Source organism: Patagioenas fasciata, chromosome 7, assembly GCF_037038585.1.
Source record: "Patagioenas fasciata isolate bPatFas1 chromosome 7, bPatFas1.hap1, whole genome shotgun sequence".
Taxonomy (NCBI): Eukaryota; Metazoa; Chordata; class Aves; order Columbiformes; family Columbidae; genus Patagioenas; species Patagioenas fasciata.
The window spans coordinates 8,430,638-8,454,874 of NC_092526.1; the positions used below are offsets into that span (position 1 = coordinate 8,430,638).

A 24,237-nucleotide genomic window follows, 5' to 3' on the forward strand; every position below is an offset into this window, starting at 1 on the left:
TTTTTTTTTTTTTTTTTTTAATTAATTTTCTTAATGAAAGCTATAATTAAACTAATTTATGATCTCACGGAGATACCAAATAAAAGCTGTCTTTTTATCATTTGCTTCTGTAATCACTTAATGTCAAAATAATTTTGGCGGAGTGAGGAGATAGTCTATTTTCAACTTAAAGCACTAGATTAAGAGCCCTGGAAGGCTGTTCTCAGCAGGGAAGCGATAAATGCCTATACCTTTGCCATTTTCTGTTCTTCAACTACCGTAACTCTCCTCAGCCAGTGTCTATTCTCATTCCCATTTCTACACAACCCCATGCCTCTCTGCTTGGCTGCCCTACTCTTCGCCTTCTCATTTTTCAGTACCTGTGGCATCAGCTGATCTGAATTTTGTTTTAGTCCTGCAAATTTTCTAGCTTTCAGTGCTTTTTCTTTGCTGTCAGCATCCCAAATACAGGGGTCGCAGTCCTGGCCTGGACCAACAGAAAATAAGGTGCCCTGAGCAGATGACTTGTGACAGGCCTTAGAAAGAGACAGCGAAGGGATAGATGCTCTGTTGTGGTTTTTTGTCCTGTGCAACTTGAACACAAAGCCCACAAACCCAGGTCTGCAGAATTCTTGTCAAATATTACCAGATTATTCTTTCAAGGGAAAAGAAAATAAGCCCTAGAGTGTAATTTTTTTTTTTTTTGTTCTTCGTTACAAACAGGATAGTTCCGCATGCTGGTTAATAGTTTCCTAAATTATGAATGCTGCTGTGAAACACTGTGAGCAAACAATGCGTGCATTCAGCTTTAAAGCACAAATGCAGCGCTTAGACATTTGTGATTGGTTTTTTTTTGCTTGTAGCTGAATTTTTTGCCATTGACCTTCCTTTTTAGTTCAAACTGACAAATGCGTAAGATTCTATCTTATATTCTTCAGACACCTTGCCTGTATGGCGAGTGGGAAAAGAGCTGCTTGTGCCCTTGCACTGCATGGGTGAGATTGGTCTTCGGGGGGGGAGGAGGAGGATATCTTCGTAAAACTTTGTTGTTTTCCAGGGAAGCATAATTGTTCTTTTTTACACTTGAAAAAAAAAAAAAGAAAAAAAAAACCACGCTTGTTGATTCAAAGGAGATGCACCATGGAAATAAACATGCTGAGAAATTCACAGTATTTTTTCCAACTGTTCACGCTTGGAGGTACGAAGTGAACTGAAGTGCATCGGAAGAAAAGTGTTATGTTCAGCCCTTAGCATATTAAATATTTTGACTGAATCCATCGGAACTTGTACACAGGCTGTAGAAGTTTGTGTTGTACTGTAATGTGCAGAAGGTGCTTAAAGAACATTATATCAGCTTGAATGTAAACGGATGCTTTTTCCCCTAGAGCTTGCTGCTTGCTAGGAATTAAACTCCTCCGCATTTCGTCTCGTATCCAGATTTCCCTTCCACTCCTCCTCATTACAGTGAAAAAAATTAGTGGCTCCATTTTTTTTTCCCCCATTTTCCTGATGACTGCACCAAAGTGACACACTAGATGAGAGCAGAGATTTATCTTCCATGCAATAATGATGTTTATAAACAAAGTAATGCTGTGGTCCAGTGCCCTCCCTCACTGGTGCTTGAAGTTTCCAGCACACGTTTGAATGACTTGGTTTAATCATCAAAAGTGCATTAGTCTGTGCCAGGAGAAGCCAGGAGCTTTTGTGTTATCTGCTTGATTATGTTTAAGCGAATATATCTCAACCTTAAACCAAGTGTTTGATCTTATAATGCATTTAACATTGATGTAGATATTTCAAGGTAACAATAACAACAAGATGTAAAGATCCTTGACTAAAAACCATTTTTTAAAGCTAACCATAAACCAGCCACAAAATAGTTTACCTAAAATAGGAATTATCACATTCAACTAACTGCTATTTTAATCTGGGGGTGGGGAGAAACAACAACAACAACAACAGAATCAGCCACACCCCAAACCTCTTTAACAACAGAGCATACAAATGTAACAATGATTTAAATTTTGGAATCGTTATTGTACCTTCCCCAAAATGGATCTTACAGTATTCTTAATATGTGACAAAGGATCATTTATGTAGTAAAAGAAACTTAACGTTTAAGTGCCAATAATATCAATAATGCATTGCTGACACAGAGTTGGAGTTTGGCAGTCATCTGTTCTTTAGCAATACTTTTATATTACTTGGAACATTCCTCTGGGCCATAGGGGACTAAACGAAATTCATTATGAACTTTATTGGGAAGGATTTTAAATACGTGCAACTGTCTGGTAGAGAAGGTTTCCTTCTCCACCCTTCCCGAATTTGCTTGTTCTTCTATTGAATAGGTTTTTGTCTTTTTTTTTTTTTCTGCACCTGAGCACTTAAATCCATCTCCTTTTACAGTCCAACATTTTCCCTCCACCCTGGCGTCTGCCAGCCATCCCATAAAACTTGGAACTGTCTACAAAATTATAACTGTCACTAGGAAATGCCAATGACATGCTCTATTTGGCTGCCATAGCCCATGAACCGAGGCTGTTGTGGTGACCATGTACGAGCTCCGGTGGCACCAAACCCTGACCACCCCAGTGCAGCGAGGTCTGCCCGACTGCTGCGACCCATCGTTGTGAGCCAAAGCACTATTCAGCCTCAAACTTTGCTTTTCTGTGATTTAATTAATGGCATAAAGGCAGGGTCTCAACATCTGCTTGTAAACTGACATTTAAATGGCAATTGTCAGAGGAATATAAACATATGGTTACTGAGTTATGAGTTAAAAGTCAAGTGCAGGCAGCAATGTGGTTGGTTAGAGGGAGGTTTTTTTTTAGTGCTCATTTCACATATTTGGCCCATCTATATTCAAGCACAAAACATTACTTTAATACCCTATGTCTTAATCACAAACCCTTCCAACCATGGGTACCGAAAGAAGAAAATACTGAGAGCATCCCTCGATATTAAGTTTGCTGTCATAAAGCAATATGAATCATGAGGAACGCACTTGGTCCGTATTTGATTCTGCTACATACAGCTTTGAAAACACAATCAAATGCACTTTCTTGCTAATCAGGTTCTTGGTGGTCATATAATAGTATCAGTCACTAATAACTTGTGAGAAGGAAAAAAAGCAGAGACTCCAGTACTAATTACAACTGTGACTTTCAGGAGGCAATGTTTTTAGCACATATTTATGTTATATTTGTTATTTTAATCAGGACGCAAAAATCTTGCTTTTCATTAGAAACAAGGCTACAAGTTATTAATTTTTTGTCTTTCTAGCTTTTAAGAAAAAGCCACAAAAGGCAGCCTTCAGTGACTGAGATGACCTTCCCAAGCGCAGCTCGACGCAGTGCTGTCTTCCCAGCATCTGCGCTGTGCCTCTGCTGCTCCACGTACAAGTCAGCTGCCATATGCTTACTGTCTACTGACAATTGTCATTTAAATATCAGTTTATAAACAGCTGTTCCTTTCATTGCTGTGAGTCTGACTTGTAAGTGCAGCAAAGAAACCAACCAGAATGACACCGCATGGCTGTTGGCACAGCTCGGCCACGCCGGTGGCAGCAGGAGCAACACAGACTGCGCTTCTCCAGCCTCAAGGGTTCCCTACCGGAGCTGTTTCTGGCAGGTAACAGTTCAGAGAAGTTTCTCTAGCTTACCAGCAACCAGGTAGAATTTCAGATCCAAACTTTCAGCTTTTTAACAGCTTCTGGTGAATAGTGTTCAGCCACCCCCAGGTCACCATGTCTCTCAAACCCCTCTATGTCTCTGAGCAGCAGCACCCAGCTGTTGATGAGCAGAAGGGTGTGCAGGTAGGGCAGAGAGGAACACACCTCTTACTGCTGCTCCCAGCCTGGTTATCGCACCCCCCACTTCAGCTCCCTGCTGTTTAACGTCAGGAGGTTTAAAAGCAAGATCCAGGGGGAACAGCGACATTTCTTCTGTGGAACTTGCAATGTTTCTGTCTGTCATAGCCGCTATCTCCACAGAAATGGGTCCCTGTACTATAAATCATGAGCTAAAAGGCCTTTATAGATCCCAAACAAGTCTTAAAACATTCAGGTGCAGACGTGCATCCTTTTTGTGCAGCCTTCGTCATTGTTAGCTAGGAAACCTCTCTGTTCTTGTTCTCTAAGATCAAGAATTAGGATAAAAAGGCAATGGGACAGATCAGAAGGATAGTCCTTCAGACACAGCGAAGTGACCACAAACGCTGCTTAGAACAAATGCAGGAGGCTCAAATAGGCCACTGCATTCTCTACAGTGTTAGCCCATAACTGAAGTTCCAGCTGGCATGCAGGCGCAGAGGGCCACCTGTAACACAGGCCTCAGGTTAGCTTACCTCAGGGTTCCTAACTGATCTGCAGCTGTCCCCCTGTTCAACATTACAGCATCGTTTCATAGGCAGCGACTCACAGCTGGAGCTTGGAACCAAAGTCTTTGTCAGTCCATGTCCTGCCCTCTGCACCACCCCTCCCTTTCTGCGGGCAGTGAAGTAGCTCGCTCTTAGAGTTACTATGGGAAGTGCCACCAAGCAACCAGTCTACAAGACACAAGTGGTGGGTTTGTTGCCCCTTCCACTGGCAGCAGTTCACATTTCCACAAATCAATCCTGTATTCAGTGCATTGAGTGTCACAACTGTCAACAAGGGTTTGGTTTGAATGGGAGCTGCAGGGTGCTCCATGTGCAGGGTAAAGGGCCTGATGTTTAAAACAGGAAAAGACTCCTCTTTTCCTCTCACCCACATACAAGTTTCTTCTGTTGAAGGACAAACAGTATAATAATAATAAGCACATATTGATGTACGTTGAGGTGAATATAAAAACGTATTAACCTGAGAGATAAATATTGATACATCTTTGTCTATGTCAATATTTAGTTCAAGGGACAATAAATTTTGATAGTCCCTGAAAAAATTCAATATGTGCATTGCTACATACATTTTGTATAAGCTCAAATTATTCAGCAACTCTGTTCCTTTTATCCTCAACTTTCAGAATCACAGATTAACCTTTCAAAAATGCCTCTCTGGAAGGGAAGGGGACAACAACTATCCCTACTCAGGCAGTAACTATAGGCAGAAGAGACGGCCAGTATGTATCTCCCGGTGATTTCCCCGTTGGAGTTTTTCTAACCGCCAGGGAGATTTGCAGGCTCACATGGGGATCTGACACAGGATCAGGGCTCGCTGTGCAGCCTCCTCACACAACAGGAGTTTCCGCATCGCTGCACGTCAGTGACTCGCTGCCTCTGCTGCGGAGCCACCTCATGTCTACACCACACAGACAGGGGTTCCAGGGGCAAAGCACAACTGAGATCAGACCCGGTCCCTGCTCCTGCTGGTGCTGCTGCTGCAGGGAGAACGGACAAAGGAGGCAGCGAGACAAAATTTTTGTCATGAGCACAAGCAGGCGAATCTCCAACCACACGGAGAGGTGCTGGCACACACACCACAGCCTTTCTCAGAATGGGTTTAAACTGAGCAGAAGCCAGTAACAAACCAGTAATCTTTATAAATAGTGCTGGAAGGATTAAGCATATGGCCTGGGACAAACAATTGAAAACCAGCTCCATGTAAATCTGATCCTGTCAACAGCTCCCAGCAAAAAACCAACAAACCAGCAATTTCTATTGCCTTAAAAGGGACTGGGGTCTGTCCAGCGTTCACGATGCTCCTCCCGACCTCATGGGTGCTGTACAATAAGACCATGTCTCATTAGTGAGCACAGCTGGGTGATGGGACAGTGCTGTCCCACAAAGCAATGCAATGAATGAGAGGCACTGACAAGAACCAAGTTGCCTCTTGGTGCAATAAATGAACCAAACCTGCATGTTTTAATTCATAGGTTGCTGTTGTCTTTCTTCCAACCTAAGACACCATTAAGAGTCTTCGCCACATCACAAATGCTAAAGCAACACATGCTTTCCTCCCATAAACAGCCTTTCTTTACTCAAAATAGCAAAGTGTTCAAGTGTGAGGCAGTGGCAACACAGGAAATGTTTTTCCTGAAAAGCTTCCATAGATAACTGGAATTGTCCGACATATTGAGAATTTCACACAAGTATTTGCCACTTTCGGCATCAGAAAAAGACCCGCAGCTGCTTTGGTACTTCATTTCACAAGTGACCACCTGCCAATGTAAATCATCACTGAGACCCAGACGTTACCAGAATCTGAAGCACACGTCCTCTTGCTCGGGCTGGACTACGCTCTCCCCGCCTCAGCACCCTTAAGGGTGCTACGACATCACTGAGCCCAAGCTGGCTCACCAGATGTTTTGGCCCAGTGTTTTGTCATTGGGTCAAATCAACAACACAACAAAACAACAGCGTGCCCACAACTCCTCTTTGCAGTTGAAATCCCTGCATCACCCAACAATTTGCTCTGTTCAGATCCTCCCTGCTCTCCTGCACACATTGATTCTCCTTGAGTGGCAGCACAGAGCTGCTCCTGGCTGGATCCAGCACAGCAATACCCTGCCAGCTACACAGTGGCAAAGGGAGAGGCAAATACTGTGTTTCCAGCAACCTGATCTCTCACAGAAACTAATGCTGAAGGCACCTGCCCAGAAGAATACCTGTGCTCTCTTGCAGAGTGCTGCTGCGCCAGCCTCTGCTGGACCTCAGTCCTCTACAACGGATAAACAGTGTATTGGATTGAGAAACACAAACATTCCCATTCAACAAGGAGACAATTATGAGAGACATGGGGCTGAACCAAAGTTTCATGCCTGTGTATCATTGATCCACCCAGCTGGGACTTACAGGGCACTACAGTAAAATCTTTTCTGACTCTGCAGCATTAAAACATTAACAGCTGGTGGGAATCCTGTCGCACAGCTCTCCACAGGCCCTGCCAAACAGGGCCCTGCCAAACAGAGCCCTGCAAAAGAATAAGCTGGTTTTGCTTTGCACTCTCACTTCACAGCCCTCAGCCTTAGGTAGAGCGATACGGGGTGCACCACAAGTTGTCAGGGGAACGTAGACGTGGAGAATGTAATCACAGAGGATACAAGTGTTAACAGTTTTACTTCTTAGCAATTTAAAATGTCTGCCGATTATCTTCAGTTCTTAACAGGGTCAAGTTTTGCTTCTCAAATATTTTTAAATACTGTCATTCCACAGTGCAAACACCAGTAAAATGATAAAAATTCTCCAGGAGGTTTCATGACAGAGCTATCGTTACTCAACACGAGCGACCCTTTTGCAAAACAGTGATTAAAGCCATGATATGCTTTTAAAAGCCATACATGCTCAACATTACCAGAGGAAATCATTTTAGTTTTACTGCTTAAAAATTATTATGGAGATGTTAACACATTATAGCCACTGTTACGCAGCGACGACAGCACCTTTGAAAATCTTCCCATGCAAGTTCCTGTCTTTAATGGTCGCTTATTCTGTTATGTTAAAATTTGTACTTCAAATATGAGTTTATCTTGTTCCTCAGCTTTAATCTTTCACACCATCCTAGTGCTCGTCATCAGCTAGAATTCAGTCTTAAATGTGCACAACTTTACACAGAAGTGGTGGTTTAGTCTATGACACTGTAACTGGATGACACATTTGGAAGTGGGGTGCCCAACAGCACCCCTGCAGTGCAGGGACCCCTGGGCACGTCCCCATGCAGCCACGGCTGCCATGAAACAAAAAGCCCATAATAACAAGAGCATTTCACACCCTCCTTGCCCTCCGTGGTGCTTTCCTTCATGTAGGTGGGTAAACAATCATGAAACCGTTACGTCTCACAGCAAATATCAACTTGGCATTTGAAGCAACAGTCAACTCTGTTCCATTCGGGTGCCCGTCTCTTGCAGTTTGTCAATAAGAGCTACAAAATGCGGCGTCTACTTGGGAGTCATTCGCTTCCATTCACTACGACAATTCTCCAGTAAAATCATAAAAGAAATTTCAAATCAGGGCTACTTTGGTGAAAAGAAGATCAAGAGCATTGTGGAAATATACACAGACTCGGCACCAGAAGACATAACGTGGTAAAATAAATATATTTTAAACTGCTCATCTTAGAAATTTTAACATTTCAGCTGTCAGAAATACATGGTTCTTGGAAGTTGCTATTTCTACGTTGAAAAAGTATTTTTCAAAAACATTAATATGGACATAAATGTGTAGAAGGGAGCAAGCTTAGTTTTTATTGATGCTTCTGCCTTGCAAAACAAATTCTTGCCATGGTTGCTTTGATTTTCTTTTAAAAAGAGTGAAGACTTGTTTTCTTTCTGCATTGGCAAAACAATGGGAAAAATACATCTTCCATATAAATCTCATTTAAATTCTGCATTCTAACTAGCAAACGCAATTTGGAATGGAGAGGTTTTTTGTTTTTACATTACAAAATCAGCCGTTGCAACATTAAACAGCTCATCTATTGCAATTCAGCAGGAGAAATCATTGAACGTTCTACTGCAGAATACAAATATGGAAAGACAATATATTAGCTCGGCAAATACATAAGATACTCATGAGCTCCGCCGGAAAGACAAGCTTGAGATATATGTTATATGGAACTGATCGTCATGGGGAATCAGCAAAACTCTTCCTAAACAAGAGAGATATTATCAATCTCCAAGTCAGATTTTTGGATCAAAAATCCTCAAATGAAGAAAACTTGCTGTTTTCTAGCAAGTGAGATGAAAATGGAATTACTGATGCACAAATGGCAGCAAAATCCTGCTTGCCAGCTACTTTAAAAAACAAATGCAATTGAAGTTTATGCTCGGCAGCCTGAGTGAGAAGAGAAACCAAAGCAAATTGCCATAACAATTATGTGCAGTTACCCAAACTCTACACCAAACCCCACAAGAGGACGCAAGACCCAGGCAGTGAACAGCAGAAAGGCAGAGGTGGCAGCAGTGGTGCCTGAGCTTTGGGACTGAAGCCCCGTTTATTGTCTCCTCTGCCCCCGAGGAAGGTGGCAGTGTCAGTGCAGTGAGATACTTGTACCTCAGTTTCCCTTGATGGGAGGAAGAAGAGTTCAAGTGCTGCACTAGATCAAACCTCCTGTTTCTTCCTCCACCCTGATGTACAATCTGGCCACAACAGTTAATTGCGCCACCCGGACTGTTTCTGGAGCTGACCCCTACTGCCCATGGCTTGCCTTTGCAGCTCTTCTGTATAAGACAACACATTTGATGTATATATTGCCATAGGTGAGGCTGTGTCCAGCAGAAGGTGTGGGTGGATGCTGTGCAGCGGGGTGCAGGGTGGTGTAAGGGGACTGTGGGGAGATGCAGCTGCTGCAGCAAAACTATGGGTGCAAACAGGTCCCACCCCACACCACCCTGGAGGACTCTCAACAGCCCTGTATCTGACAACATCGAGCCTTTTTCTGCTCTGATTCCTCTTATTATTCGAGGGAAAACAATAAACAAATGCAGTCAAAACAAAAGCTGAAGTTTCACACATCTTCAGAACCAATTTGTTTTAAGGTTTAAGAAAGATCGTAATCTGCAGGAGAGCAAGGAAGACTTTCGTGCCTGGGAACAGTGTCACAAGAAATGAAATGAGGTATTTCAGGGTAACAGACGTCTATCTTTTGGAAAGGGTGCGGGGGGGGAGTCTCTGATTCAGCCGCCCCCAGTCCAGCCACAGCAGCAATTCCAATGCCACAGGTGAATGACAACTGAATTCCAGTCTGACTCCTGGAAGCGCATCCTGGCTACCATGTTGATGAAGAAAACAAAAAGTAACTATTACACAACAAGGCAGTTTTACTCTTTAAATTAGGTCTAACCTTTAGTAATTTGGATCAAAGCCTTATGCAGTGGTGAAGCTACTTGAATTTGCACTAAGGAAAATGTCCTGGCCAAGCACGGCTTGTTTGCAGCTCCCCCCTGGAAAAGGCATCCAGGGAGCAGCACTATTTCCACTTCAGCAAAGTCTCTCCTCTGCTAGCACATGAATCTCCTAATATTTACATTTCAGAGCTGTCCAGAGAATCATAATTAGTGCAAACATGTCGAAACCGTCTTTCTCAAACCTTTTCAAGGAATGCATACACAAGATGAAGAGTGTTCCTCCCATTCGCCACAGAAGCCTAATTCGAGGTCTCACCGTATCAGGTGAGAAGGCAAATGTGCTCAGCGAAATGGCATTCAAATAAACACCTGAACAAGGATTTGCCACGCACATGGGCACTGTTTGGTTTGGGAGCCCTGTGTCTGTGCTGTGATATTTGCACTTTGCTTTCAGATACCTGCCAGGGACTTCCAAAACCTCTCAGTTCGCTGGCACACAGCGATAGCTCCTGGCAAACATTGGGCAGCGTTTCTTCCTCTCCTCTGCAAGTGCAATCACAGTCTTGTATCTCAGTATTAGTAAAAGATATCAGCTTATTTCGTGATATATAAATTCATTTGAAGTAAACCCCCTTATAATAATTTTTAACTTCAGAAAAAAAAAAACCAACAGTGCAAGTTCTTTTCTTTATCCAGGCCATACAGGGTACATTTTTGCTGGCTTTTCAACTCTCTTTTATTTCCTTGAGGTGAATCCACAGCTAACTAGAGTATTCCAGGTGGAATTGGAGCATGCAAGTCTCTCTATCTTTTGTAGCACCTTTCCAAGAAATACTAAGAACTATAAGATATTACTGCAGACCTGAGAAAACTAATTAAGTGAGAGCTCCAACAACCCGACAGCTGCTTCTCTCCCTCTCTCCTAGAAAATACAGGAACAAGACAGAGCTTTTTAGAGGAAATCCTATTAAAAAAAAAAGATGATGATGAATCAAGATGTGGCAATGCATTTAACTCAATTGTGCTATTTTCAATGTACATTCTGGAATCTGATGATAAATATGATGTTTTCTGGAGCACAATGAAGATGCAGGGGATCTTAGCGAGGACTAAATTTGTCCTACTGTAAATTAGAAAACACATTTCTGCTTCAGCCTCATGCAGCTGACACCAACTTTGGGCACACAGGGCCACAGTGATGGAGAAAAGACTTTTACAATAACCCTTTCACATATAATAAATATATGACTATGAAAGAGAGAAAGACCACCACTGAATATCGGTATTCACAGCAATGGAGAGGGCAATTGTAAGCATTTGGGGACTTTCCCATGCATTTATATAGCACCTTAAGTTCAGCTGCTGGTCTCCGGTTTGATCCGTACCATGACAGAAATGGATAATCCTATTGCTTCTAACATTGCTATGTAACTAAATCGCTGCTCTGCCCCCATTAACATAGCTATATCCACTACACTTTCCTTTCTTATCCTCCTTCTGGAATGGTCTCTTACTTTGAAGTAAGTTTTCCTACTCAGACCTAGCGACTTGGAAGAGAAACTTTTAGATACTTTCATTTTGAGCTTTGTAAGGTTTTAACCTACTAATGAGTGAACCCCTAACTCCCAAGAGCTAATACAACTCACTTTTCTTAAAATGTCCAAGATTTAAACAAAAAGTCTAAATCTCCTTCTGTTGTGACAACAGGTATGTTTAACATCACATAGTAAAAGACGAGCAGCTCTCTCCTAAGATATCAGAGCAAAACCAGCCTCTTATCTCCTCGAAGTCAGAGAGCCGTGGTGCTCAGTGAACCCCAGGCTGCGGGGCTGCCCTGGTGAACCCACCAATGGTTCTTGGTGACCGCACCGGTAAAGCCTGTTACAGCAAAACACGGCAGGAGAGCTGCTTTGGGACCCTGGTGGGATCCTCGGTCTCCTCACCAGGGCAGCTGGCATCTGTTATAACTCACTGCCATACATCAAGCAAATAATGTCACCTGATTTGCTACAGGAATCTTCATTCTATGGAATACCCCTAAATCCAGAGAAAAACAGACATTCAAGAAACAGATGTTTCTTTCCTACTGTTTCCCGTTTACCCAAGCTAACTTTATTGGACAAAGAAATCCTGTGGAGGTGGAAACTAATTCAAGGTAGGTACAAGCAATCATGTACACTGGTAAACAACAAGAAACACAGAGGAAAGCCATATCTTAAAAGGCCGATGCATGACACTGGGATTGCGCTTCGCTCTGCTACCCTGTGCCACCTCATTACATCAGTGACTGCAGAAATCCTGTTACACTCACTCAGAACATGGCCATAGGATCAGAATGCAGCTCAAGACCTATTTTATTAGTAGCTGATCGCAAAGACTAAAAATTACTCACTTGTATCTTCTGCAAATAGGAATGCAATTTCGGTTCTTACCAGTGTAGCCATATTTCTACAATAGACTGTATTATTTTTTAGATTCTGTGTGCAGTCAATCATATTACTATGCCCCACAGGAGGTTTTCGCTCAGTACTTAAAAAAAGCCTGATTCACACAGTGTAGAAAAGCATCATGGCATAGTATGAAGACTCACGCTTAATTTTACATTCTTTATCTGGCCAAAATAGTAGTTGTTCTGCACTCAAACTCATATTTGTAATAAAAACCCCACTCAGATGGTCATATACTAAAGAAACAATTCATGACTGAATAATGTACCAATTCAAAAGCAATCTCTCTAAGCTACAGGAAACCTCTCGAGCTGCTAGTCTGAACAAAAATGAAGCCTCAACAAAACGAACCACTTTGAAACTAAATGAAAATTTAGCAAATTGATCTGAACAAGAAAATCTTATGTACAATGCAATGTTTTTAGCCACAACAGAAAAGCCTGTTAGAGATCACCTTTGGGGGGAAGAAAAAGAAAAATCACGTCAATAGATCAAAAGATGGTGTGACTGTTTGCTCATTTTTCTAAAGCAGGATATTTCATTTTATAACAGGATAGTGGGTTTATAATTTTGTGTTCAAACAGCGACCAGCAAGTGCTGAAAGGAAAAAAGTAGGAACAGAAATACTGGATGTTTTCTTAAAAGCGATGTTCTCTCTTCTAACTAACTTTTAATCCCCATTTTGGTGCACGTGGCACCTCACAAATCTCCAAAGTTACTCTGAGATCAGCTCACCAGGAGTCAGCCCGGTCTGAAAAGAAAGGAAGTGTTTGGTTTGTGCACTTCCATCAACTAGTGGAGCAAAATGATTGCAGATCAAAATTATGAGGTTGCTGGAGCAATTTATACCGCCAAGATGAAGAGACGAGGGAGGGCCAAGATGCAAATGCTGGAGGTGCAGTCAACCAGCAGCACAGCGGGAGTGTAAAGGGTAATGGAAGAAGGGGAGAGTGGGACGGTGAGAGAGGAGGGTTGAAGGCAGTGATTGTATCAAGAATCACTTATTTTTCTGAAGCGGCATGCCACAAGAAAACGTTATTCCCGCTGATCCAGTAAATGATTCTGTTTTTCATGGAGGTGGCTTCAAGGAAATAACGGGCTGGCAGAGAGGAAGGTCTAGTCATGCAAAAGCACAATTTTGCAGTTGGAAGCTGATTTTGAACAAGAGTCAGACGTGAACACCTTTAGGGAAGACACGTAGCTCAACCTCATCTAGGACTACTAGGATGTAAAATGGCAGTTACACAATTAGCAAGAACAAAAGGTTTTTTTTAAATTAAGAAGTTAATAAATAAGGTCAACAGGCTCAAGGCTGGGTGAAAAGGTGTCAGTGCTGGTGTATGTGCCAGCAGCGGGCAGGGACTGCTGCCCAGATTGAGACACATACTGGATTGGGGTTTAAAGAAATCTACATCCTGACCTGGTCCCAGGGGCAAAATTAAAAATCTGTTGTAACAAGATGAGCAGCAGCGTGTGGGACTCAAAAGGACATTTTACCCATCTGAATCATTAAGACAAAGGATTTGCATTGTACATTTGTATAGAACGAGGGATTTTTTTCCCTAATTAAGTGGTATTGAAATATGCAAACTGTGCACTGTTCTCTCACTCTGCTTGAATTAGTGATTTATACTGACATTTTACTTTTAGTTCCACACCTGGAAAGAGGAGATAAATCAAGTGATAAGCTGCCAACCATGGTCTCAAAATGGAGAGCACTTTACCCAAGAGTTCCTTGGAGCTTGCTGAGCTGGCACTGCATTATAGCAGATCTGGCAAGATTATCAGTTAATGACAGGAGCTGAAGCCGGTTACAACACTGTAACAAACTCCATTGGTGCACGCTCTGCCTTGATGATTTTACAGGAGAAGAAAGAAAAAAGCTACTTCCTTCAGAAGGTCTTTCAGGAACAAATGCTCATCAGCAACCTGATTTTAATTCCCTGTGAACCCAAGAGCCACAGGTACCTCTGTCAGACCTGAGACAAACACCTGGAGAAGGGTGATGGTCCCCACCCTCACAGGCTGGTGAGAACTGGAAACAAGGCTGAAAGCGCTTCCCCAGGCTGCTGGACCATCCCCAAAACTGGTGAGATGTGCAGAAAGGAGCGCACACCGCTCCTGTTTGGTACCACAGCGCTCACGGGCACTCCACACCGCTGGGACACTGCTGCACCACCTGCCCTGCCTGGAGTTACAGTCAGAAACAGCAAAACTCTGCCAAAACAGGCCTGTTTTCTAACACCTGCAGTTGTCTGTGCAGAGAAGCAGCTTCCTCGCCCTGCTGGCTGGCAAAGCTCGGCGAGGGTCCCCCCTCCCATGTATCCTCGGGAAGTCCCTGTCCCTGGCCAGTACAGGGCTCTGGGAGCCGCTCTCGCCAGCAAACATTTACACCGTGTTCCCAGTGCCCCGGAGCAAAGAAGGTGCATTGGGGTTGGGAGAAAAGAAAAACAGAAAAAGACTCGAGGCCAAAAAACAAAACACTGGCACAGAGCAACCAGGCGCAGTGGTGAGGACTGACTTCTGTCTCCTAGAAACAGTTTCAAGAAAATGCCACAGCTCGTTTGTGCTGATCTGCTCTGGGTTTTGCTTGACCCCCATCAGCCAATTTGGCACCCTCCCCAACAGTGTGCCATTGGTTTTCAGTGTAATGTGTCTGGGAAATCTAATTGTTTCTTGAAGCACTTTCTAGCCTGTGAAGTTCTTTAGAGCTGCCATGCTCCGTGGCAATCAAAGTGTCTAAATAAATATACAAGCGTGCTCAAGCCAGAAAGCCTTCCAAGGAACCAAGAGAGGGGTTTTTTCCCCTTCAGTGCAGATCCAAGCAGTTCCCAGCTTGTTTTTGTCAATACCAGTCATGCACTAGGGCGCACCGGTACAGAAGGGTGCAACATCAGGCACTCTTGCAGTTTGCCACTGCAACAGGAATAACACCAAAGGCATGAATGCAACATCTGAGCAGCCAAGAAACACACATACACACACAATTTAAGCTGTTCTATCTCAAAGCTAATGGGAAACCTCTCTTAATAGTGCATGCAGAAATGCCTAATAGTTGTAATTAACTTTTTCTGTGTTTAGTTCATATATAATGAAACAGAAGTGAGCAAAAGAGGTTCAGTACTCAAAAGAACAAGCTGCACAAGCAAATGCATCTTCAAGCCTGCATGCCAAAGCTACTCTTGCTTAGCCATAGATTGATTTGGTGACAAAACAGGAGTGTTATACCTTTAAGTATGAGATTTGTTATGCAGCTTTAAAAGAAAAACGGTTGTTCCCACTTCCAAGCAAGAAGGTTCTATTCTCTCCAAGTGAAAATACAAACCATAAGTTCACTTTAACTAGGAAAACAAGACTAGTGATAAAAAACAGAGCCACAACTGCCCTTGAGAAAAAACAAAAACGTATAACCTTGGATCTGAAGGTCATGGTTACTCCTTCCAAAGGCCTCCTTGGTGGAGAAGTTCAACGTTTCATGTTATTTTGGTTAGGCTATAAGGTAGGTTTTGGTTTAAAGGGCTCTTACATCATGCTGAAGCAAAGACAATGTAGCTGGTAGAGCAACAAGGCCCTTTGGACCCCATCTCTTGCCTCCTAACTGACACACAGCTTGAGCTGTCGGGACCAGGACATTGCACCAGGTTGGCGGCCACACCTGTCCCCAGGTGAACGAGCATCTCACATCCAAACGTGTACAGTTAGGACTCGCCAGCAGTGGCACCAAGGACAAGAAGCCGCTTTGTTTCAGTGAGTTCACAGCTGTACTGTGCTGGGTACGCACAGACACAAGGCAGAAAGGTAATTCCTGTCTGAGCACAGGACAACAGGTGGAACAGGTAAATGCCCAGGTAAACTGTAGAGGCCTGCATGAGAGCATGCAACAGGTACTTTTTCTTGCCTTTTTTTTTTTTTTAATAGACTGGAAATAAGAAAATACTATGGGTGTAAAGAAATTCCTCCAAAATCACAGAGAAAGCACTATCCTATGGCAGAGCATCAAACAGACCTGGAGGTCCTAGTGAAGCCTTTCCTTCTCAGCTCTGATGTCTTCCTGGACAAATTTACCAGCCAGAGCAATGGGAGGGCATTGCTGCAGCCCCTTCCCATGGTTAACACACTCAGACCATGCTGATAGACTTCTTGTCAAACATTTTAAAAACAAAAATCAAAACTTACTGTTTTTCAAAAAAAAAAGAAACCCAAAATTCCATAATTTACAGAAGAATGTCCCCATGTTTGTTGGATGGTAAATACTTTACCACGACAATTAAATGACTTGAAAACAAAACCAAGTGACAGGTATATTTTTTTAAGATCACTGATCTTCCAACCGGGGGGGGGGGAAATCCCAGCTTTAATTGCACAAAGCTGCATATCACACTTCTCTCTCTTGAGATTTCATGATAGGCCTGAAACCAGAGAATTGCATTGCCAGCTCTTGCCTGCTCTTCCAGCTATTTCTGGTTTTTAATAATTATTCATTAATTGCACACTATGATAAGATCCTTGCTGTTTTGAAACATTTTCCCTCTGGCCCCCATACTATTAAAGACCCTGATTGCCTGCCAACAGCGTAAAATTAAAAATCAAAGCACTACCTCTGAAAGGTTTAATATGTGCCACATTGAAAGAGTTTCTACAGCTTACAGCCATGTAATTGCATCACTGGCTAACTGCACAATCTCTCTCAGCGTTTGAAATGTTTTCCTTTGAAAGATTAGCTGGCTGAGAGCAGAGGTGTTGTTTAACACCCTGATTTACTCTCTGTGCATGCCAGAGTTTTGTGTGTCTCCTGTGTCCTTCTCTGTTTCTTCTCTGCTTTGCCTGGGGTGGGTGAGAGGGGAAGGCTGGGCACCCTGCTCCACTGGGGACAGCAGCAAGGGAGAGAAAATAAAAGCCACCAGTATGAGCATGAGATTAAAACCAGAAGTGTTTTATCAGCGGAACCTCCTCTCTGCCCACCCCTTAGGTGGTTTTTCCTGCCTCCTGAATCATCCACTTCCTCCTCCCATTACAGACCCCTCGCTCCCTTTCCTGGTGCTTCAGGGACCCCTGCTCCCACCAAAACCTCCCCAAACCTGGCTGCACTCAGCCTGCTCAGCCCATCACCACAGAAGGCATTTCCATTTAACCATCATTTTTTTGTTTATGGCTCCCCTCTTGAAAATGGATGAAGTTTCCACATTTTGCCAGTGGCAGTGCAAAGGAACAGGTACCCTGTGCCGCTGGCTGGAATAAACCCCAGTGGCTCCAGTGGCATGCAACAGTTCACAATCATGTCCTTTTGCTGAATCCACTGAGATCTGTGTGTTGTTTCTTCATCTAAAAATCTCATTTCTAAATCTTATTTCTTCATCATAAGAGTCACATGGATAAGGACAGGTTACCAGCTACCAGCCCAGCACATGCATCCTTACTACGGAGGCAGCGTGAAAAAATTTGTGCAATTGAGTCGATCAAAGCTGGTTTAGACAAAGAAAATCATGGAGATGTAGCTTGCATTGATTGAAGTGTAGTCATGATGTGCCAAAGGGGAATAAAGATGCCCTTCACACAGTTTGGCTGCTTTAATGATTTCAATATTAACAGTGTTCTTTCCCAGAAAAAGGCAATTTTCTACCTTTGGTTTTTTGGACCTTGTGATTATCATGAGTGCCAAAAACTGTTTAATGCTTATAAAAGCATACCTTAGAAAGATATTCCTCTGTAAGTCCACAAATTAAGAGGCTTTGGTTATTTGTATCGGCTTGTGCACCAATACACATTTTTCTTTTAACTCAAAATCTTGGTCCTGTCTGCACTGTAATCAGATTGTCCTTCCAGTTAATCAGGTTTCACTGTCATAGTAATTCTGAAATCAGCTCCCTCTGTAGAGGGGCTCTGCACCCTGCAAAGCTGGGTGGGTTTGCCCTGACTCCCCCCTAACCTACAAGTCAGTATTATCCTCTGTTTTTCCCATACTATCATAGAATCACAGAATCATTTCAGTTGCAAGAGACCCTCAGGATCATTGAGTCCAACCGTAACCTAACTCTAGCACTAAACCACATCCCTAAGAACCTCGTCTAAACGCCTTTTAAACCCCTCCAGGGATGGTGACTCCACCACTGCCCTGGGCAGCCTGGTCCAATGCCTGACAACCCTTTCCAGGAAGAATGTTTTCCTAATATCCAATCTAAACTTCCTCTGGCGCAACTTGAGGCCATTTCCTCTTGGCCTACCACTTGCTAATTGAGAGAAGAGACCAACCCCTCCATGCTACAACCTCCTTTCAGGCACTTGTAGACACTGATGAGGTCTCCCCTCAGTCTCCTGTTCTCCAGGCTGAACAGCCCCAGCTCCCTCAACTGCTCATCACACTTGTGCTCCAGACCCATCACCAGCTTCGTCACCTCCTCTGCACTCTCTCCAGTATTTCAATGTCCTTCTTATGATGAGGGGCCCGAAATTGAACACAGGAATCAAGGAGGCACCTCACCAGTGCTGAGTACAGTGGCACAGTCACTTCTCTAGTCCTGCTGGCCATGCTATTCCTGATGCAAGTCAGGATGCTGTTGGCATTTTTGGAAACCTGGGCACAATGTAGCAATTAAAAACAGGGGCATTTTAGATAAGATTAGATATTTCATTAAGAAAAAGTATATCTGTCTTCACAGTAGCTTCAGGAGCTAGAAAAGAAGCTGGCCCTCACTTTGTTTTCTAAATTGTGTCTTAGAGGTTGTATAAAAAAATCTGCACTTTGTTTTGCAGAGATTTTCTGGATTCCAGACTGTTCCCTGAAGAGGAGGGAGGCTGCTGGTGCCAGGGCTTTTCAGCGGTGAGTGCCTGCATGTGGGACAGGAAGGGGCCCCCGGGGAAGCTTGGAGGGGTAAATCTGCAAGCATGGATTTAGGCTCATAACATCAGGTACTGAGACCTTAAAGATTTTGGCCTGATTCAGTTCTAAAACTCGGGCCTTAGAGTCTAATTTAAATAAAAGGCATATGTCAGAGTATTTTTTTTTTTTAACTAGAATTGTACATATTTATGTTTGAAGGTAGTTTCTTGAGTAGAAAGTCAAAATGCAGACACAAAGAGCATTTCCCCCAGATTTGTAAGGATTTCCATGCAAATTGATGCTCCATAAGGCAGGTTCATTCGAAATCAGGAGATCATGAAGTAGAGATAACAGTGCCATGTTAAGGACAAAATTATTAAATGAGAAATCCTCCAATATATATAAAATAACAGAGCACTTCCATCCTGGATCAGTTTCTGTTCCCAAAGGAAAGTCTCTGCAGTGGCAGAGCACGGGATGGGCTCCATACCAAGTACTGTACTGCACAGGAACACCTCAACACTCACTGCTCCGTGGCCGAAGGGCCAATCCTGGAACATGTGGCAGGGGAGGATCAAGGGCCCTGAAAGCTGATTCTCCTGGGAGCGATCCTGCTTCTCCACCTTCCCCACAGCCCCAGTGGCCAGATACTGTGCAGGGTGCCTGTGCCCTGGATGCCTGTGCCCTGGGTGCACACCACACAGGGTGCATTCTGTGCTGTACCAAACTCCCTGGTGTGCAGGCAGGGGGAATCTGCATCTCTTCGTTTCTGATCCCCTCTCTGGTTTTGTGTCTCTCCCTTCTGGACCTACCTGATATTTAACCATCATTCCTTTCCTAGTTTGGCTCTGCACAAGCAATGCAATGAGGGATGCGGTGTGTGCAAATCTGCCTTGCAGCCCCCACCTTTTCCTGCACCCCGGTGAGAGCCCGTAGATGCCTCTTCTCCCCGAGCTCCTGCTCTTTGCATGTCAGTCTCCTTATGCATGGAGGAACAACGGAGATGACAAAACCTCATACTCCTGAGACAGCGCAGACATAAAACCCATTGTGCACGGACTGTCAGGTGCAGAGATGTTTGGGTTTTTTTCGGTCTACAAGGACGGTACATAGACTTGTATCTTGCCTGTGCACATGAGAAGCACTGAGGGGAGACAGCTGCCTGTTCAAAGCCTGGGACAGTGAGGAGCAAGGCCACACTGCTGCCCTGTGTGCTCCTCAGGGGACAGGACCTCTCTGGGCGCTGGGGAGGGCACAATGACAGACAGGGAGCAGACCAGGGGCTCTGAGACCCCATGAAGATGCACCTCTGTGAGGTGAGATGATTCAAGCAGTTACAGCCATGATGTTTGTGCAGCCACTGTGCAGCAACCTGCTACACCAATTTCATACACCCACTTTGTGTTGCAACCAATTAGCCCATTAAGGAAAGTGCCTATTAGGAAGCTGACGAACCGGCTGGCTATTCCAGATGTTAAAATGTTCGCCTGAGCAGCATACACAGGGGGGGTTTTCTTCCTTTTTTTTTTTTTAAATTTTGTTTTTTCAGTACTGGCTGAGTTTGGAAGACACAGCACAGGTAACACAACCTGGAAACATTACATTTACCTTGTCCTGGAGCTCATGTATTAATTCCCCTGTCACTTTGCTTAGCGGCAAGGACCAAAGGCTGACCCTATAGTGAGGTATTTGGGCTGAATTATCTTTCCTCGCTTCTCCCGACCCCAGTATCTTATATAAATTAATAGCTGGAATACAAAGCTGAAATGAAAGCAGGGGGAAAGCTCTCAAAGTAACACCCAGGTTATTGTAGGCACTAAATAACAGATCAAGCCCTCAGCTCACAGCTGATATATGCTGTCACGTCAAAGGCAGCACATCCCTCCAGTATCTTTCCCTTTGCTGGCACCATCTTCATTCCCCTAGCTCTGCATTTGGGATATGATAATCATTAACTCGAGGGTACTGCTAGAGCTGAAGATGCTAACCTTATCTCTAAAAAGCAAGCTCCTTGCCTCGCAAAGGGAAGAAGGTTTTATTCCAAGTTGTAATGTCAACTTTTCTATACTGCAATCTGGCATTGCTCACACAGACAAGCTGGAGATACAGCAACAAAGCAAAAGAGAGAAAACAGAGTTCCCAGCAGGATTCACAGACAAGGTTAAACTTTAAAAGGCACATTTGTACCTGCAGGACAGGCTTAAGAAGTACCCAGGAATCCTGCACTTCCCACAAGAAGAGTAATTGCTTTCTGGGGCTATTTTAAACTAAGAACATCAGCCTTTTTTACACTCTCCTGCACTGGAGCAGCTGCCGCTTTTTCTTCTCCTTTTCAAAAATCAACAGTGAAAAATCTCTCCTAACTTTCCAATGTTGTAATGCTGCAAAGGCATAACCACCCCTGTTAGCCAGCAGCATCAGAAGGATTGCACCAGTTGGGTTTTTTTTCTCTTCTTTTTCAATTCCACATCGTTCCACAACCCGGACTCTCACCCACCACCCTGGACGGACAAGCTGAGTCACGGAGCACCCGAGAGCAGACGGTGCCTGGGGCTGACCTGCCTGTTCACATCCAGCACCAGCACACAGCGGTGCCTATCTGAAAGCTGCTCATCGTTACCGGGGGTGTTACATGAGTTTGCTGCACCCCGAAGTGCTGAGGCTAAAGAGACAAATCCCTTTCAAGACCTGTTTATGTCTCTGCCAGCTCTCACCTCCGTGCGCAGAGCCCTTCGATAAGCCAAGCCACCAAGGAGAGGATGGCACAAGGGGACACCCCAGCTGAGCACAAGCTGTTCGTGCCACGAAGGAGCAGATTCCAATGCACTGCAACATCTGGAATAGTACTGGATTATTTCTTAACAGAGACACACGGCGATCTGCATTTAACCCACAAATCATTACACTACTTGGTGTTTCTCAGGCAGAAAAGATCTGTAGCTACTCTGTGAATTATCTCATTAAAAATGGCCAGTCCTACCCACAGATCCTGTAACTGAAGCTAATGGAATGGTTCATTTGTTAAAAATAAGTTAAATATCCCTTTTGCAAAATTATTGCCTAGGATGATGATACAGATATAAGTGAGGAAAGACTACACCATATTTTTCCTTTACTAGTCATGCGGGAACAATATGTTTAATAACCTGAATAAACCTGTATTGCACACTGCCCCAAAAAATACCTGTACAAGCCCTTCTACTGTACTGAAAATGTCTTTAAAAATCAAAAATCTAAAACTACATACAAATATTTTCTGGCTCATGCAATTATTTCTGTTAAGTCTTTAACCCAAGGAACTATATTATTTCTCTGGTCACATCTCTGATTGATGCTAATGTGATTTTGATGAACCCAGAAAAAATACCAACAGTTGTAACGTGTCACAGGTAAAATATAATCTTTTTTTTCTTCTTTTAATATGCTTGGAAATGAGCTTGAAAGATGTCACTATCTTAGCAGAAACCATCTAATGGGATGTGTACGCTCAGGGAACCAAGTAGCACAGTTATAATTAAAGTTTCATTATAATTTCCATTAGAAAGTAGTTTCTAAGGGATTTGATTCAACAGTAAAAATTGGCTCCGTGGTGATACTTTGTATGCAAGGTCCCCACACGTGTCAGAAACAGTAGGTAATTCATAACATGCTACAGTCATGCTGGCTTTAATAGCAGAGCTCTCTGTGCAGGATGGGGCATCACAAAACCCCAGAGGAGTGACCCCAGCCTGGCGGACAGGACACGGCGGGCGCTACGGGGACTTGTGAGGGACGGAGCGGCCACGCTTGGCTCCGCAGCTCTGACCTCCCGTACACGTGCTCTCAGTAGCAGAGGTCAGCACACACAATATACATCCTTGTGACATCAATATTCCCAGCGCTCCAGGGGCAGCGGAGGAGATCCTGGCCGTTATTTGAACTTGGTAATTACAGAGCGCAGAAAAGAAAATTATCAGGTTTGTAACAGCGAGATCCCACCTGTGCAGCACACAAAACAGGTTTGCAGTTACGGCATGAGGCAAGTTGTCCACGTAAGACTGATGAGGAACATCAGAGCACTTTACTTTGTAAAGCCAATAGGAAAGCTCTCATAATTTTAAATACAACTCATTCACCCAGTACCAATAAAAGCATATCCAGGTCACTGGGTAATTTGCTGTTGACTCAGTCAGAGCTGCCGCTGGCTAAGCCTTCTCCTGACAGGTTATACCCAAAATGATGCTCAGACCAGGCATGAATTTATTAGAAGGAAGGAGCGGAGGCTTTTCACATCCCTTTCACTCCAGTCCTCCTCACACACTACAGCTCTACAGAGTACCTGGGATTTTGTCACCACACCGCCACTTGAAGGGCATCTTTTGTTTACAGCAATAAAAGATGTTGTGGGTACAAAGGCAGTATCACTGTAATATCAATACAGCACTATCGCTGCAACATCAACACCGCACCATGATACATTCAAATATGGAATATAAAGATATGGAAGGGAAAAAGAATGCCCAGTGCTGGACCAAATACTTTTCAAGTTTACAGTCACTTAGTGACCCCATTGTGCTTTACTTCATCTCGGTGCACAAAGCCTCAGCGGGTGAGCAGAAAGAAGCATTTGCAATGGAGACTGGGATTCCAGATAAAAGATCTGAAAACACAGTGTGGAAGGGTGATTGCTTATTAGCTCAAACAAAATTAGCTGAAAGCTTTATCAGATTAAAAAAATAATTGAAAATGTATCAGTATTTAACAGAGACTATGTGCAGGAAAACAAGACCACAGTAAATAGCGTGACAAATCCAGAAGTTCAAGCATACACTGAAGGCCAGAAGTGAAGATTTATCCCGTGAGAATAAGAGGAACCAGGTGGCAATATTGCAATCAGGCAGAGACAGGTGAAAACTTATTTTAGCTATAAGGAGTTCATGCAAAATTAATGTTTCACTTATTTATGAGTTGGGAGGTGCACATTACACAGTATCTCAGCCCTGGTGAGTGTCCAGAGGCACTGAGACCACCCTTCACATCAGGATTAAGTTACATTTGTAAGGCAGTGTGTACAAGATCTTTTTATTAAAGTCTAGCCGCCTTTTTAAACTATTCATATGGCTAATCCTGTCTCCTCCATAAGCAATTACTGTCGGCAGAGCTCTCCCACACTGTCCAAAGGCGTAATTTGCTAAAGTGACACTGACGTGATTTTAGTGAGCGGGAGATGACCAGAGAACACCAGACACCAACTGTT

General features: G+C 43.6%; 1 protein-coding gene across 1 annotated transcript in view; it reads right to left on the minus strand.

Moving 5' to 3' along the window:
* GPR39 (G protein-coupled receptor 39) overlaps positions 1 to 24,237 on the minus strand; it is an 82,549-nt gene that overhangs the window by 3,592 nt on the left and 54,720 nt on the right. The window lies entirely within an intron of this gene.